The sequence below is a fragment of the Nycticebus coucang genome, chromosome 8 (genome assembly GCF_027406575.1).
Source record: "Nycticebus coucang isolate mNycCou1 chromosome 8, mNycCou1.pri, whole genome shotgun sequence".
Classification (NCBI taxonomy): Eukaryota; Metazoa; Chordata; class Mammalia; order Primates; family Lorisidae; genus Nycticebus; species Nycticebus coucang.
In genome coordinates this window covers 78,774,061-78,790,855 of record NC_069787.1, presented here as the reverse complement: position 1 = coordinate 78,790,855, position 16,795 = coordinate 78,774,061, and the positions used below count along the sequence as shown (strand labels likewise).

General features: G+C 37.5%; 1 pseudogene; it reads right to left on the bottom strand.

Annotated features, from left to right (window-relative positions):
* Positions 1 to 13,547: 13,547 nt before the first annotated feature.
* LOC128592556 (protein FAM204A-like) lies at positions 13,548 to 14,249 on the bottom strand (annotated as a pseudogene).
* Between the last annotated feature and the right edge of the window lie 2,546 nt (positions 14,250 to 16,795).

The following is a 16,795-nucleotide window of genomic DNA, read 5'->3' as shown; positions in this document are numbered from 1 at the left end:
TATATTCATGGGGCATCATTCACTAGCTTCACAGACCATTTACCAAGTTTCACATATACCCTTGTAAGATGCACTGCTGGTGTAATCCCACCAATCCCCTTCCTTCTACCCACCTCTCTCCTCACTCCCCTCCCTTTCTCCCTTCTCCCTATTCTTAGGTTGTAACTGGGTTATAGCTTTCATGTGAAAAGCTAAATTAGTTTCATAGTAGGTCTGAGTACATTGGGTACTTTTTCTTCCATTCTTGAGATACTTTACTAAGAAGAATATGTTCCAGCTCCATCCATGTAAACATGAAAGAGGTAAAGTCTCCATCTTTCTTTAAGGCTGCATAATATTCCATGGTGTACATATACCACAATTTATTAATCCATTCGTGGATTGATGGGCACTTGGGCTTCTTCCATGACTTAGCAATTATGAATTGCACTGCAATAAACATTTTGGTACAAATATCTTTGTTATTATGTGATTTTTGGTCTTCTGGGTATATGCCCAGTAGAGGGATTACGGAATTGAATGGCACATCTATTTTTAGATCTCTAAGTGTTCTCCATATCTCTTTCCAAAAGGAATGTATTAATTTGCATTCCCACCAGCAGTGCAAAAGTGTTCCCTTTTCTCCATATCCGCACCAACATCTCTGCTCTTGGGATTTTGTGATATAGGCTAGTCTCACTGGAGTTAGATGGTATCTCAAAGTAGTTTTGATTTGCATTTCTCTGATGATTAAAGATGATGAGCATTTTTTCATATGTCTGAAGGCCGCACGCCTGTCTTCTTCAGAGAAGTTTCTCTTCAAATCCCTTGCCCAGCCTATGATGGGATCCCTTGTTCTATTCTTGCTAATGCGTTTGAGTTCTCTGTGGATTCTGGTTATTAAACCTTTGTCGGAGACATAACCTGCAAATATCTTCTCCCATTCTGAGGGCTGTCTACTTGCTTTACTTACTGTGTTCTTGGCTGTGCAGAAGCTTTTTAGTTTGATCAAGTCCCAGTAGTGTATTTTTGAAGATGCATCAATTGCCCAGGGGGTCCTCCTCATAAAATACTCGCCCATCCCGATCTCTTCAAGGGTTTTCCCTGCACTCTCCTCTAGTATCATTATAGTTTCATGTCTTAAGTTTAAATCTTTGATACAGTGAGAGTCTACCTTAGTTAATGGTGAAAGGTGTGGGTCCAGTTTCAGTCTTCTACAGGTTGCCAGCCAGTTCACCCAGCACCATTTGTTAAATAGGGAATCTTTTCCCCACTGAATGTTTTTAATTGGCTTGTCAAAGATTAAATAACAGTAAGTAGCTGGGTTCACCTCTTGGTTCTCTATTCTGTTCCAGACATCTAATTCTCTGTTTTTGTGCCAATACCATGCTGTTTTGATCACTATCGATTTGTAGTATAGTCTCAGGTCTGGTAGCATAATTCCTCTTGCTTTGTTTTTATTTCTGAGTAATGTCTTGGCTATTCGAGGTTTTTTCTGATTCCATATAAAATGAAGTATTGTTTTTTCCAGATCTTTAAAGTATGACAGTGGAGCTTTAATAGGGATTGCATTGAAATTATATGTTGCTTTGGGTAGTATGGACATTTTACCAATGTTGATTCTTCCCAGCCATGAGCATGGTATGTTTTTCCATTTGTTAATATTTTCAGCTATTTCTTTTCTTAGAGTTTCATAGTTCTCTTTATAGAGATCTTTCACATCCTTTCTTAGATAAATTCCCAAATATTTCATCTTCTTTGGCACTACTGTGAATGGGATAGAGTCCTTAACTGTTTTTTCAACTTGCCTATTGTTGGTATATATAAAGGCTACCAATTTATGAATGTTGATTTTGTAACCTGAGACACTGCTGTATTCCTTGATCACTTCTAAGAGTTTTGTAGTAGCATCCCTAGTGTTTTCCAGATATACAATCATATCATCTGTGAAGAGCGAAAGTTTGATCTCTTCTGACCCCATATGGATACCCTTGATCACCTTTTCTTCCCTAATTGCGGTGCCTAAAACTTCCATTACAATCTTAAAAAGGAATGGAGACAGTGGGCAGCCTTGTCTGATTCCTGATTTGAGTGGAAATGATTCCAATTTGACTCCATTCAATATGATATCGGCTGTGGGTTTGCTGTAGATGGTCTCTATCAGTTTAAGAAATGTCCCTTCTATACCGATTTTCTTAAGTGTTCTGATCATGAAGGGATGCTGGATATTATCAAAAGCTTTTTCTGCATTGATTGAGAGAATCATATGGTCTTTGTTTTTTAATTTGTTTATGTGTTGGATTACATTTATAGATTTAGGTATATTGAATCAGCCTTGAGACCCTGGGATAAAACCAAATTGGTCATGATGTATAATTTGTTTGATGTGCTGCTGGATTCTGTTAGGATCTTGTTGAATATTTTTGCATCTATATTCATTAGTGATATCGGTCTATAATTTTCTTTTCTTGTTGGGTCTTTTCCTGGTTTGGAGATCAGGGTGATGTTTGCTTCGTAGAACGTGTTGGGTAGTCTTCCTTCTTTTTCTACCTTTTGGAACAGGTTGAGTAATATAGGTACTAATTCCTCTTTAAAGGTTTGGTAGAATTCTGACGTGAAACCATCTGGTCCCGGGCTTTTCTTTTTAGGGAGGTTTTGTATGGTTGATGCTATTTCCGAACTTCATATGGGCCTGTTCAACATTTCCACTTGATTCTGGCTAAGTCTTGGAAGGTGACGTGTTTCCAAGTATCGGTCAATTTCCTTCAGATTTTCATATTTCTAAGAATACAGTTTCTTGTAATATTCATTAAGGATTTTTGGGGTTTCTGAGGAGTCTGTTGTTATTTTGTCTTTGTTGTTTCTGATTCATGAGATTAGAGATTTTAGTCCTTTTTTCCTGATTAGGTTGGCCAAAGGTTTATCTATTTTATTGACCTTTTCAAAAACCAGCTTTTTGATATATTGATCTGTTGTATTATTCTTTTGTTTTCAATTTCATTTAATTCTGCTCTAATTTTGGTTATTTCTTTTCTTCTACTGGGTTTGGGGTTGGAATGTTCTTCCTTTCCCAGTTGCCAGAGATGTCCCATTAAATTGTTAACTTCCTCTCTTTCCGTTCTCTTGAGGAAGGCTTGCAGTGCTATAAATTTCCCTCTTAGAAATACCTTTGCGGTGTTCCAGAGGTTATGATAGTTCGTGTCTTGTCGTTTTGTTCCAAAAAGTTGGCAATTTCTTTCTTAATCTCATCTCTGACCCAGCTATCATTCAGCATAAGGTTATTTAACTTCCATGTTTTTGTATGAGTATGCAGATTCCTGTTGTTACTCAGCTCAAGTTTTATTCCATAGTGGTCTGAGAAGATGCATGGAATAATTTCTATTCCTTTAAATTTACTGAGGTTAGACTTGTGACCCAAGATGTGATTGATTTTGGAGTAAGTTCCATGGGCTGATGAGAAGTATGTGTATTCAGTTTTGTTGGGATGAAATGTTCTGTAGATATCTGCTAAATCCAAACATTGGATGGTTAGGTTTAAATATAAAATTTCTTTGCTCAGCTTCTTGTTGGAGGATCGATCCAACACTGTCAAAGGAGTGTTGAAATCTACGACTATTATGGAGCTGGAGGAAATCAAGTTGCTCATGTCTGTTAGAGTTTCTCTTATAAATTGAGGTGCATTCTGGTTGGGTGCATAGATATTAATAATTGAGATCTGATCATATTGAGTATTACCCTTAACAAATATGAAGTGACCATTCTTGTCCTTCCTTACTTTTGTTGGTTTAAAGCCTATTGTATCTACAAATAAAATTGCAACACCTGCTTCTTTCTGATGACAATTTGCCTGAAATATGGATGACCATCCTTTCACCCTGAGTCTGTATTTGTCTTTTAAGTTAAGATGTGACTCTTGTATGCAACAAATATCTGGCCTGAGTTTTTGTATCCAGTCAGCTAACCTATGCACTTTAGAGGACAGTTTAAGCCGTTCACATTAATGGAGAATATTGATAACTCTGGTGAAGTTTTGGGTATCGAGTTTTTCAAAAGTCCAGTGGCCATTTTTAATCCTTTCGCCAGTGTGGAAATTGGAGTTTGATCCGAAGTTTCTGAGTGAGTTTACTTTTGTGGTATAGGATTGGGTTGGTCATTATGGAGGATAGGTCTGAGAATATCATGAAGAGCTGGTTTGGTTATGGCAAATTTCTTCAACATATGAATATCATTAAAGTATTTAATTTCTCGATCATAAATGAAACTGAGTTTAGCTGGATACAAGATCCAGGGTTGAAAGTTATTTTGCTTTGGGAGATTAAAAGTCAGTGACCACCCTCTTCTGGCTTGAAAAGTTTCAGCAGAGAGATCTGCAGTCATTCTAATATTCTTCCCTTTGAAGGTAGTGGTTTTCTTTCTCCTGGCAGATTTGAGGATTTTCTCCTTCATATTAACTTTAGTGAAAGTAATTATGATATGCCTGGGGGATGTCTTATTGGGGTTGAGTCGTGCTGGGGTTCTGAAGCTGTCCGCTATCTGAATTTCAGAATCTCTAGGCATGTCCGGAAAATTCTCTTTCATAATTTCATGCAGAAGGGCCTCTGTGCCCAGCGAGGCCACTTCATCTGTTTCTGGAACTCCTATGATTTGGATATTCGCCTTCTTCGAATTATCCCAGAGCTCTCTGAGACAATGATCCATTTTTGCTCTCCATTTCTCTTCCTCTTTGAGAGTTTGGGAGTGTTCAAAGGCTTTATCTTCAATGTCAGAAATCCTTTCTTCTGCTTGCTCCATTCTGTTGCTGAGGGATTCTACTGTATTTTTCATATCTTTGAGGGCTGCAAATTCTTGCTTCAGTGTGTCTAAGTCTTTGGTAGTTTTGTCGTTAAATTCGTTAAATTCTTGAGACAACTTTTGAATTTCTCCTCGAATTCCTAATTCTACTTTGTTAATCTTGTCTGCAATCCAAATTCTGAATTCGATTTCTGACATCTCAGCCAGTTGTTTATGAAAGGGATCTTCAATTGCATCTGCCATATCTTTCCTTGGGGGGGTTGATCTATTCTGGTTATTCACATTACCAGAAGTTTTTCCACTGATTCCGCCCCATGGTTGTTTTGCTCCCTCTGATTTTTTCCCCTGGGGCTTTGTTGAGGGCCTGTATAGTGTTGTGGCCTGAGAAACTGGGGCCCTGTCTGGTGTGGTGGGGCTAAGTGTTTCTGTCTTGTTTTCAGCTGGTTTCTGTTCCACCCTAGTGAAACAGATACTCTGGATTGAGGTCTCAGCTATGGAGAAATATCAGCAATTAAGTCACCCCACCCCCCACCGGCAAACAATTGGAAAAGAAAAATCAAACCTTCCTACCACCGTGCACCCAGGGCACCACCTGATTTGTCCTCAGGTGATTGGTTCAGTTCAAAAAGTCCAAATCAATTTTCTCAGTCTGCACCTGTCTCAGGTGAGAGAGTTTAAGAGGTCTCTGGGAACTGGATCACAGGGGTCTGGTGACTATTCTGGTGTGGCTTGCTCCAGTGCTGCATGGAGTCAGGAGAAGTCACCCAGCGAATAGATCAGTCTGGGAAGATTGATGCCTCCTTCCCCACCTTGCCCTGCTGTCACACCCAGTCCCTGATAGCCCTGCAGTTGGCTGACCCAGTTGCCTGTAGTGAATCGGTACTCCAGGAGTTTGCACCTGCCTGAATCACAAGGAAGTCTGCCAGGCCACTGCACTCTGCCTCTCTCTAGCACGAGGAGGTGAGGCCTGACAACCTCGGGTGCTTGATGAAGGTTGGAGGGTTTTCACTCAGGTCCAGTCTCGCCCCTGATTAATGTTACTGACAGAACAGAACAGAAGAGCTCTGCGATTCCCCTGCAGAAGAGAAGCTGAATTGAGTTCCAAATCAGCTTGTCTTTGCTCTTGTATTGTCTATAGGCTGACGATCCCCTGAGGGCCAGGTGCATCTTAGGTTTAGTAAAGCGGACCTCTGGGTCAGCCCCGCCCTGGGAGTTTCCCCGGTTTGCAAGTTGGAGTAGCCTCAGGCAAATCCTATACTCAGAGTCTCTGGTTGCCCAGGGAAACAGGGGGTGTGGCTTCAGAATATTCGGTAGTAAGCCATATTGCTAGCAAAAGAGGGCTGCTGTTTCATGGCTCAGGCAACCGCTGCTCCAGTGTAGTTCCCTTCTGGCCAACCATCCTCTCTCTGCTCCCGTACCCCAGAGTCTGCACCAACCGGCTGCAGCCCAGCACTGTCTACACCCCTCGAGCTATCGCCCAAGAGTCTGGACCCCTGTGGAACAGGCCTCCAGATCTTGGAGTGAGAGCAGAGGGGAGTGCGGGGAGCTCTGGGAGCCTGGGGTTGCGGGCAGAGAACACACACAGCTTTACACAGTTTTATGCCTGCCGTATTGTCACCAAACGACAGCTGTCACACTGTGCCTCAGGGAACTGCCACTCTGGTGCGGTCCCCTCTCTGCAGACCGGGACTGGCCTCCAGACCTCAGTGTGAATAAAGGGGAGTGCTGGGAGCTCAGAATTCCAGGTAGAGACTATATACAGTTTATACAGTTTTATGCCTGGCAGGAGCACGCCATGGCACCCTAGTAGGGGAGATAGGTCCATTTTTTAGTGGATCTCTCCCATGGAGTGTAGTGGGAGGACCTTTGAACTCTGCCCGATTGTTTGTGGGGTACTCTGAGCCGTTCTCATGGGGGAGGGGACTCCCGTCCGCTTGGTGATAGATTTTATACCTTTTGTTTCTGTCCTTGTGGTCGCAGCTCACCTCAGCTGGGTTGACGTGCGTTCTTCAACCTTCTGTCTTAGTGTAGCTCAAATCCACCAGGTTACTTGCTGAATTTTTGTCCTTTAACTCTCCTATTGGACGGGAGCCTCTGTGGAAAGCTGGCTTCAGTCAGCCATCTTGTCTCCTCCCCCTCAAATTCATAATTTATAAACAAGGTAGAATAGTGCTTTCAAGGGAACAGGGGGACCTACAGGGTTACTACTTAGTAGGTACAGAATTTTCATTGGGAATGATGGAAAAAGTTTTGGAGATATGGAATAATGATAACCATAAAACAATATGAATGCACTTAATACCACTTAATACTATACTTACATGTTGTAAAAATAGTAAATTTGATGTTATATATAGTTTACCACAATATAAAAAGTGTAATGATCTGAAGTTAGTTCATGTGTGGCAAACTTTTCTACTTCACTATAACTTGCATATATGACACTACAATTCTATAATAATTTTTGTACATCAAGAAAAGATTAATTTCTCAGTAGGGCAGGGCAAGTACCGTATCTAGCAACTTTGACAGGCTAAACTAATTTCTATTTGAGAGTTTGGAAATTGAAAGAGCATATTTCAGATGCCTGGAAAATGTATGAATGTTATTGCACATGTGTATGCATGCACATCCTTGTGTGTGTATGTGTATACAGAGAGGAAAACAGAAAAAAGCACAGAAAGAGATGGAGAGAGAGAGTGACCAACATTGAGATAGGCTAGATTCAAGACAAAAAATTTCAATCAGAAGCCCTAGGAAAATGCTGTGGAATCAGACAGATTATATACTTTTTTGTTATTGGCCCCCTCATTGCCTTATTGTGTTCTATTGGGCTTATATACCTTTCTGAACAATATGTTATCATGTATTATACATTACATTACATATATACTTTGAGGACCTCTTATAATTGCAGAAGTCTAATGTGCCTTATATCCATCTTTTGTTATCAGTATACAGTGACTATTACAATTTTAATATAGTTTTTTCCCTTCTCATAATGTGTATATACCTTTTGGCATCCTCTATATTTAAATTTTAATGTATTAAAATTAAATTAATTCTGAAAAACAGTTCTCAGTCACACTAGCCCATTTCAAATGTTCAATATTCACAAGTGGCTAGTAGATTCATACTGGACAGCACAGCGAAAGAAAAAAAAATTTTCCATCATTAATCAAAGTTATATTGGACATTGCTGGTCTATGGAGAAGAGACAAAAAGAAAACTTATTGAATATATGTAGCCAAAAACATTTTCTTGGATTCTTTTGCAAGGATCTTGGCTTCTAAATGGTCCGGAAACTATTAAAGGCCCACTAAGAATTCAATTAGAATCCTTGGCAAACTAGCCTGTCTTGATCCACGATAAACTACATTTGTCAGTCAACACACCAAAGAAAGAAAGAAAAAAAAATGACTGTGCTACCAGGTGAGTGATGCAGGAACTATTTTCAGGGGAGCCATCTTTCAATGGATTCTTTAACCCATGCAGGCCCTCTAGAGATTACTTTGACTCTTCTCCAGGATGGCATTTTCATTATGAGGAGGTAGAACACTGTCCTGGGTTTCAGTTCTCTTGGTAGAAAGAACACAAAGCTCTATTCAGTATCATCTTTAGTGCTGATTTTCCTCCTTGGGACAATCTTCCAACAATCAAATTAATATCAAAATAGTAATATTAAGCACTTATTCATGGTTTTCCTCTAGGCTAAAAGAAGGATTAAAGTTGTTATCATATGATATATTAACAAGGTGGTAACTCAAAGAACCCATGGAGCAGTAAGAAATGTGAGGTTGAGCCAGAGAAATGGGTTTTAATTAGACAAATTTAGAAGTTAGGACATTCTGCAAGAAATCTACTCTGCACTAATAACAATAGCACCATGGGAAAAATTGGAACAGTTGTTCTAGATGAGAGAGACAAAAGCAATATAGCCAAATGCAATATATGCAACTTATTTGTATGCCATTTCAGAGATTAAAGAAATATAGCTATACAAGTCATTTTAGAATTAATTGACCAATGTTGGTTATGAACTGGATATTAAGTGATGGTATGGAATTTTAATGTTAATATTCTCAAGAGTGATAATGTCATTGTGTTGGGAAAAGAGAATGTCCTTATTTTCAGAAAATGCAAATTGAATAAAATATTTGGGGAAAATGCACATAGTGTCTGCAACTATCAAATGCTTAGAGAAAAAGCATAAAAATCTGATCTTTCTAGGATGTACAAGATGTGACAGTTGAAACTCCTTGAAAGAGTTTGCAAAGTCAAGGATTAATAAACACAAATACTAGTGTCACTTTACCACCCTTCGGTGATTTTGGCCTTAAGGTATATTTAGTATATTGTATATACTATAAGGTATATTTAGTATATTTTATTTCTGCAATCCAGCAATGCTGGCATCGATGATATATATAATATAAGTCTCCATTTCAAACTGGAATATGCTGTCTGAAATTTAATTATCTCCCTGGGCTTTGTTCTATATACTATGTGTTCTATATTTCTTAACTCTGTATCCATATTTTGTTAGGCAAAGACATTTAAGCCATCCCCTGAATTTAGGATATATGGTTAAACAAGTACTTGAATTTACTGCTTAAAAACTCTAATAATAACAGATTTTATTTGTTTGTTTGGTTGGTTTTCCATGGCTTTAACTACTACTTAATTTTAAATTCAAGGTGTTGCTTTTATTTTTTCAGTTACATCTTATGATGTTCTTTCACTCTAATAAAACTAATGAATCAGCAAAAAAAAAAGCATAAAAATCAGAGAATTAAAGAAAAGAAAGTGAAGTATTGGTTAGTTAATGAATCTAGGTGGTATACAGGTTGTCATTGTTTTATTTTTGCATCCTTTTTCTAGGTCTGAAAATATTTAAAATAAAAAAGATATTCAGAAAATTAATAAAACAAACAGTTGATTCTTCAAAAAGATAAATAAAATTGATAAACCTCAATCACAAATGAAAGGAGGGAAATAACAACTGATACCACAGAAATGCAAGAGATTATTTCTGACTACTACCAAAAACTCTGTCCAGAAATTTGACAATGTGGAAGAAATGTATCAATACCTGGAATCCTACCATCTCCCTACACTTAATCAGGAAGAAATAGATCTCTTGAACAGACCAATGTCAAGAACTGACATTGTAGAAAGAATAAAAAAGCTTGCAACCAAAAAAAAAAAGCCCAGAAACACATGGCTTCCCATCAGAATTCTACCACAGCTTCAAAGATGAGCTTGTACCTATACTGCAGAACCTATTCCAAAACATAGAGAAGGAAGGAACCTTCCCCAATACATTCGATGAAACAAACATCACCTTGATTCCAAAACGAGGAAAGGACCCAACTAAAAAGGAGAACTTCAGACCAATTTCATTAATGAATATCAATGCAAAAATACTCAATAAATTCTTAGCTAATCAATTGCAACTACACATTAAAAGAATAATACACATCACGTAGAATTATAATTCAAGTAGGCTTTATCCAAGGGATGCAAGGTTGTTTTAAACATACTGAAATCCATGTCAATAGAAGCAAAACAAAGACCATATGATCCTCTCAATAGATGCAGAAAATGCATTTGACAAAATTCAGCACCCTTTTCTAACAAGACCACTTAAGAAAATAGGCCCAGGTGGCACATTTCTAAAACTGACTTCACAACTAACATCATACTGAATGGAGTAAAACTGAAAGCTTTCCCACTTAGAACTGAAACCAGACAAGGATGTCCATTATCACCACTAATATTATACATAGTTCTGGAAGTTCTAGCCAATGCAGTCAAGCAAGAGAAGGATATAAGGGCATCCAAATGGGGGCAGAGGAGGTCAAACTCCCCCTTTTTGCTAATGATATGATCTTATACTTAGAAAACCCCAGCTTGGCACCCACAGTTCAGCGGATAGGGTGCCAGTCATATACACCAGAGCTGGCAGGTTTGAATCCAGCCTGGGCCTGCCAAACAACAATGACAACTACAGCCAAAAAATAGCTGGGCCACTGTGGTGAGCACCTGTAGTTGCAGCATTGGGAGGCTGAGGCAAGAGAATTGCTTAAACCCAAGAGTTTGAGGTTGCTGTGAGCTGTGAGGGCACAGCACTCTACCCACGGCAACAGCTTGAGACTCTGTCTGAAAAAAAAAAAAAGAAGAAGAAGAAGGAGAAAAAGAAAAAGAAGGAGGAGGAGGAGGAAAAGTAGGAAGAAAGAGGTATAAGAGGAAGAAGATGAAGATGAAGAAGAACACCCCAGAGATTCAATCACAAAACTCCTGGAAGTGATCAAGAAATACAGTAGCATCTCAGGGTATAAAATAAATGTCCACAAATCAGTAGCCTTTGTATATGCCAATAGTAGCCAAGTTCAGAAGCAAATCAAGGGCACAATTCACTGTGCAGTGGCTTCAAAGAAAATGAAATACTTAGGGATATACCTAACAAAAGAGGTGAAGGATCTTTACAAAGAGACTTATGAAACCTTAAGGAAAGTAATTGCAAAAGACACTAACCAATGGAAGAACATACCATGCTCATGGCTGGAAAGAATCAAAATTGTCAAAATGTCTATTCTACCCAAAGCAATCAATAGATTTAATGCAATTCCCATTAAAATACCAATAACATATTGTGAAGAACTGGAAAAGATAGTACTTTGTTTTATATGGAACCAGAAAAAAAATCCATATATCTAAAGTATTCTTAGTAATAAAAACAAAACCAGAGGCATCACCCTACCAGACCTCAGGGTATATTACAAGTCCATAGTAATCAAAACAGTATGGTATTGGCACAAAAATAGAGACATAGACATATGGTACAAAATAGAAAACCAAGAGATAAAACCATTCTCTACTTTCATATGATCTTTGATAAACCAAATAAAAGTATACAATGGGAAAAGAATGCCTATTCTACAAATGGTGCTGGGAGAACTGCGAGATAACCACATGTAAAAGACTGAAACTGGACCCTCGCCTTTCACCATTTATAAAAATTGACTCAAGATAGATAAAAAATTTAAATCTAAAACATGAAATGATAAAAATCTTATAAGAAAGTGTGGGGAAAACTCTTGATGATGTTGGACTGGGCAATGATTTTTTATGACAAAGACTTCAGGGGCCATCACAACAATAAAAATTAACAAATGGTATTTAATTAAGCTGAAAAGATTCTGCACAGTTAAGGACACAGTAAGTAAAGCAAAAATGATGATATAAGCTTACTCTTAGACAACTCCTGAGACTCAACCACAAAATTCCTGGAAGTGATCAGGAAATACAGTAGCTTCTCAGGGTATAAAATCAATAACCTTCAGAATGGGAAAAAATACTTGCAAGGTATGAATCTTATGAAAGGTTGATAACTAGAATCTACAGAGAACTCAAATTAATCAACAAAGATAGAGTAAACAATCCCATTTACCACTGGGCAAGAGATATGAATAGAACCTTCTCTAATGAAGACAGACAAATGGCTAACAAACATTTGGAAATATGTTCATCTTCCCTGATCATCAGAGAAATGCAGATCAAAATCACTTTGAGTTATCACCTAACCCCAGTGAGAACAGCCCACAACACAAAGTCTCAAAGGTGCAGGTGCTGGCATGGATGTGGAGAGAACAGAACACTTTTATGCTGATGTGGCACTGAAAACTAAAACAACCTTTTTGGAAAGAAGTATGGAGAATCCTCAAAGATCTCAAATTAGGCCTCCCATTTGATCCTGGAATCCCACTAAATTTTTTTTCTCATAAGGAAATTTGAACTACACTGTTTATTGCAGCTCAATTTATAATAGCCAAAATGTGGAAACAATGTAAATGCCCACCAACCCAAGAATGGATTGACAAGCTATGGTATATGTATACCATGGAATACCATTCAGCCATTAAAAAAGATGGAGACTTTACATCTTTTGCATTAACCTGGATGGAGCTGGAACACATTTTCTTAGTAAAGCATCATGAGAATGGAGAAGCAAGAATCCAGTGTACTCAATTCTTTTTTTATTTTTTGAGTTATAATTGTCTGTTTAATACAACCGCGCCATTTTCTCTTCTAAGAACCATCTCATAAATTAAAGAATGAGATAACCAAGAAAGAGATTTAAGAAGTTATTTCTAGATAAAACTCAATTTAAATCGTATTTCAAACACTATACTGTCCCCTTTTTATTGTAATAATTTCACCCACACAAAAATGAATTAGTTGCTTTTACTGTGTAATTTTGGAATATCAACTCTACTGCCTCCAATAGAAAATCAATAATTATTTTTATAACATTAGTTATTTCTAAAGACAGTATCAACTGAGACCTTTTTGCACTTATGACTAATCCATTACAAACACTTGCCAGTCTTAAAAACACAATTCCCATAAAAGTGCAGTTACACCAAGTACAGACAGGAAAGTATAAGGAGCTCGCTGGCTTTGCTATACCAAATGGATAAAAAGGGAAACTGAATTTATACTGTAGGTGTATACAAATAAATAAAATAAAATCCTACCCTTCCTTTCTGTATTTTTCTTAGATTTCTTTATACAAATAACAGAATGCTTCATTTTATTCAATAGGATGAATTCCTTAGAGAAAAACCAGAAAGAGCTGATAAACAACACCCAAATTTTTGGCTAATTTTTTTTCTACTTCTACCAATTTCCTGGCACGATTTAACACAAGAAGGAAAATCTTTTCAGTAAACTGAGGACTTGAGTTTACAGATGTCTTGAAGAACTTTGACAAGTTACATATATCCCATGTTGCTTTTGGTTTCCCATCTCTTCTTTGCTGCAAACTCCCATGCAAGTTTCTTCTTTTTTCCAGCAGCCTGTGAATTTTCAGCCTCCTTTTTAGCTTTTACAAAGTTGTGGCAAGCAACTACTTTGGCAATTTTTACACCTAGCTCTAGGGTAGCTAGCTGGTTGCTGAGTTCTTCGGCCTTCTCAATATTCCACTCTTCCACAGCTTGGTCTATCCTCTTTTCAAGGCCTGACTTTTCGACTTTTTTCTTTTTAACAGGGGGTTCAAATCTATCATTGACTCCAAAATACTGAGTAAGTTCCTTCCAGTGGGTTTCATTTGAGGGCTGTTCACTATGAGTTTCTGTTTCTTTCTTCAACTTACCTTTTCTGGAGTGTTTTCTTTTTTTCCTTCTGAATCTCGATGTTGAGCTTTTCTGTTCAGAATGTTTTTTATGCAATTCTTAAAATTTATTCCACATATTTAAGGGAATTCCAGAAGGGCATTCTTCATACGCATTTACATTTGCCTCTGTTTCAGTTTTTGAACCATCTGTTGGAAAATCCAAGGTTTCTGTTTTTCTAATGTTTCCATCCTCTTTATTTTCATGCAAGTTAAATCCAGAGTCCTCTAATGTGGCTTCATCTTCAGAATTCAACTCAATATCACCTTCATTTAGGCCAGGAGGTAGCAGCCCACTCCACATCTTTTCTTCCAGCAGGAAGTGGTGGCCCAGCAGCCATCTTAGGACCCCGCTAACATCAATTCTAATATGAAAGCAGTAGATGATCTAATACAAAGTGGGAGGTAGGAGAAGGAGGGAATAGGTAGAGGGGAGGTTGGAAGGGTATGGGGTCATGGTGTATGGCACAGCCCTTGCGAGTGGACACAATTATAAAAGGGACTTTACCCAGCAAATGCATTAAGTGTAACCTAATTCTTTGTAACCTCAATTAATCCCAAAGAATAAAAAAGAAAGAAAAATACACAAATACATGAATTAATTAATATGACTGCCTCAGAGAGACCACTTCTACTGCTGTACCTTGTTGCTTCCCTCCATAGAAGCAATAAAAAACCATTTTGTTCTTCTACATTGTTTTTCCTACCTTTACTACCAAATAGTTGGGTCCATGAGAGCAAGTATTATGCCTGTACCTTGCATGTGGTACCCCTTCTGTAGCACGTGGTACACACTCAATGAATCTTTATAGCCACTGAAAGTCACATTGAAGAGATCTAACATGCAGTCCAGTTATCCCTTGATATGTGAAAGATTGGTTCATAGACCTCTCCTGGATATCAAAATTTGCAGATGCTCAGGTCACTAATAAAAAATAGTGTAGTATTTGCATACAGCCTGCACATATCCTCTTGTATACTTTAAATCTTCTGTAGATTACTTATAATACTTGATACACATACAATGTGAATGCTATATAAATAGTTGTTATACTGTATTGTTTAGGGAATAATGACAAAAAAGTCTATACATGCTCAGTATAGATCTATTATATTTTCAAATATTTTTGATCCTCAGTTGAATCCACTGATACAAAATTCACAATTAAGGCTGACTATACACGGCATACCTATACATATCCGGAGCTTGCTCAAGATAGACAGAAAAAAAAGATCTTGACTAAGTAGAATGAAATTTGGGGTATATACTCATCTGTGGATGTTGCCTGCCCACTCCTACCACAGACACAGAGAAAACAATAATGTTTTCATGCTCTGCCAAATAAAAAGGTTCAGGCAACCACCGATATTATACTAAGAGGCAGCAGATCCACTCTCCTGAGGAGCTTTTCTTCCCTCTGTCCTAGGAGCTTCATGTTCCTGGACTCTCTTATGTCTGCTCTTTGCCAAACTGTAAGCTTCATGATGGTGGGAATTGCTCTGCTTCCATTTCTCAGGGCCTGACTCAAGGACTGGTCCAGAGTAGATGCTAAGAACATACGTTTGTTGAACTGAACAAAATATAAACTTTGTATTTGCAAAGATTCCTACTTTAGAGAATGACTCAGAGATCAAGAAGAATCCAAGAATCTAAAGATCAAATAAACCAGAGAGTGTGATTAAAACTATGGCAAGTTTTGAAATTTAGATCAATAAGTGAAAATTCATATTTCTTTTAATAACTTATTGCCTATTTTAGCCTGTTCAGAATATTTGCATACTCAATGACACAATAATGACTGAAAGTCTTATTTTCTGTCACCCAAGGGGCCTTCTTAAGCTCTAGAAAGAAGTCTATTCTAGATTGGGTTAGAAAAAAAAAATTAATCCCACTGCAGCTTGTAAATGGAGCCCTATGAATCTCAATAATGTCAAGAACCAAACAGTGCATTGAATAGGAACCTGATTGGAAGGCCTAAAAAAAGAAAATTAAGTTGATTGTAATCCTCGTGTATGACAGAAGTTAGATTTTCTCAGCTCAATTGTGCTCTATGGGTATCTGACAAGTCTAAACTGCCAGCCTAAAGGAGTTCAATAAATTTTAAGTTGTTTTTATGTCAAAGGGTTGAATTTAGACAAGCTGTGTTGACTTGAAATTGGACAGCTGCAATCTATATTTTCAGTTGTTCGAAATTTCAGTGCAGATTTGACAAGTATTGATGATTCTTTATTGACATGAAGCATTTGTTCAAATCATTGAATTCTGTAAAATGCCTTTTTCTAACTTTATTATTTTATGCTTTTGTTATTAAAAGTCTCACTTTCTTCTAATAAGTTTCAATAATCTTCAGAATAGAGAATACAATAAATATGTAAGAAAGTCAAGATTCAATGTAGCTTAGAATAAGCTGAACTTGTAATGAGACTGTTATTAATGTTAACTTTCCACAGTAGTTGTTTTCTGGGCATTTCACAAATTGCATAATTTGTCTTGTGTTTCTAAGTTTAATTTGCAGGTGCTGTGGTATCAGTAGTGTGGTGGGAGCTGTGATTACAAACAACATTTGATATATTATGGCTGTGGCATAGGTCAATGTTTTCTCTAAAAAGCCAGAGAGAATGTCTGTTTTAGAAGTCTTGCTTCTGTAACACCTACACATTAAGCAAGGCTTGTTTGCTTCTGTTAAATAGGTTTCCAGATATAAATGCTTCCCTTACAGAATTTTTTTTCACCTCCTCTGAAACATGATTCTCAGAGGAAAGTTGAGATTAATAGTACATCAGGTTATGTTTAACCTTCTCTCACTATTTCATTTTGTTTTAATTCTGTAACATTTGCATTTCAGAAAT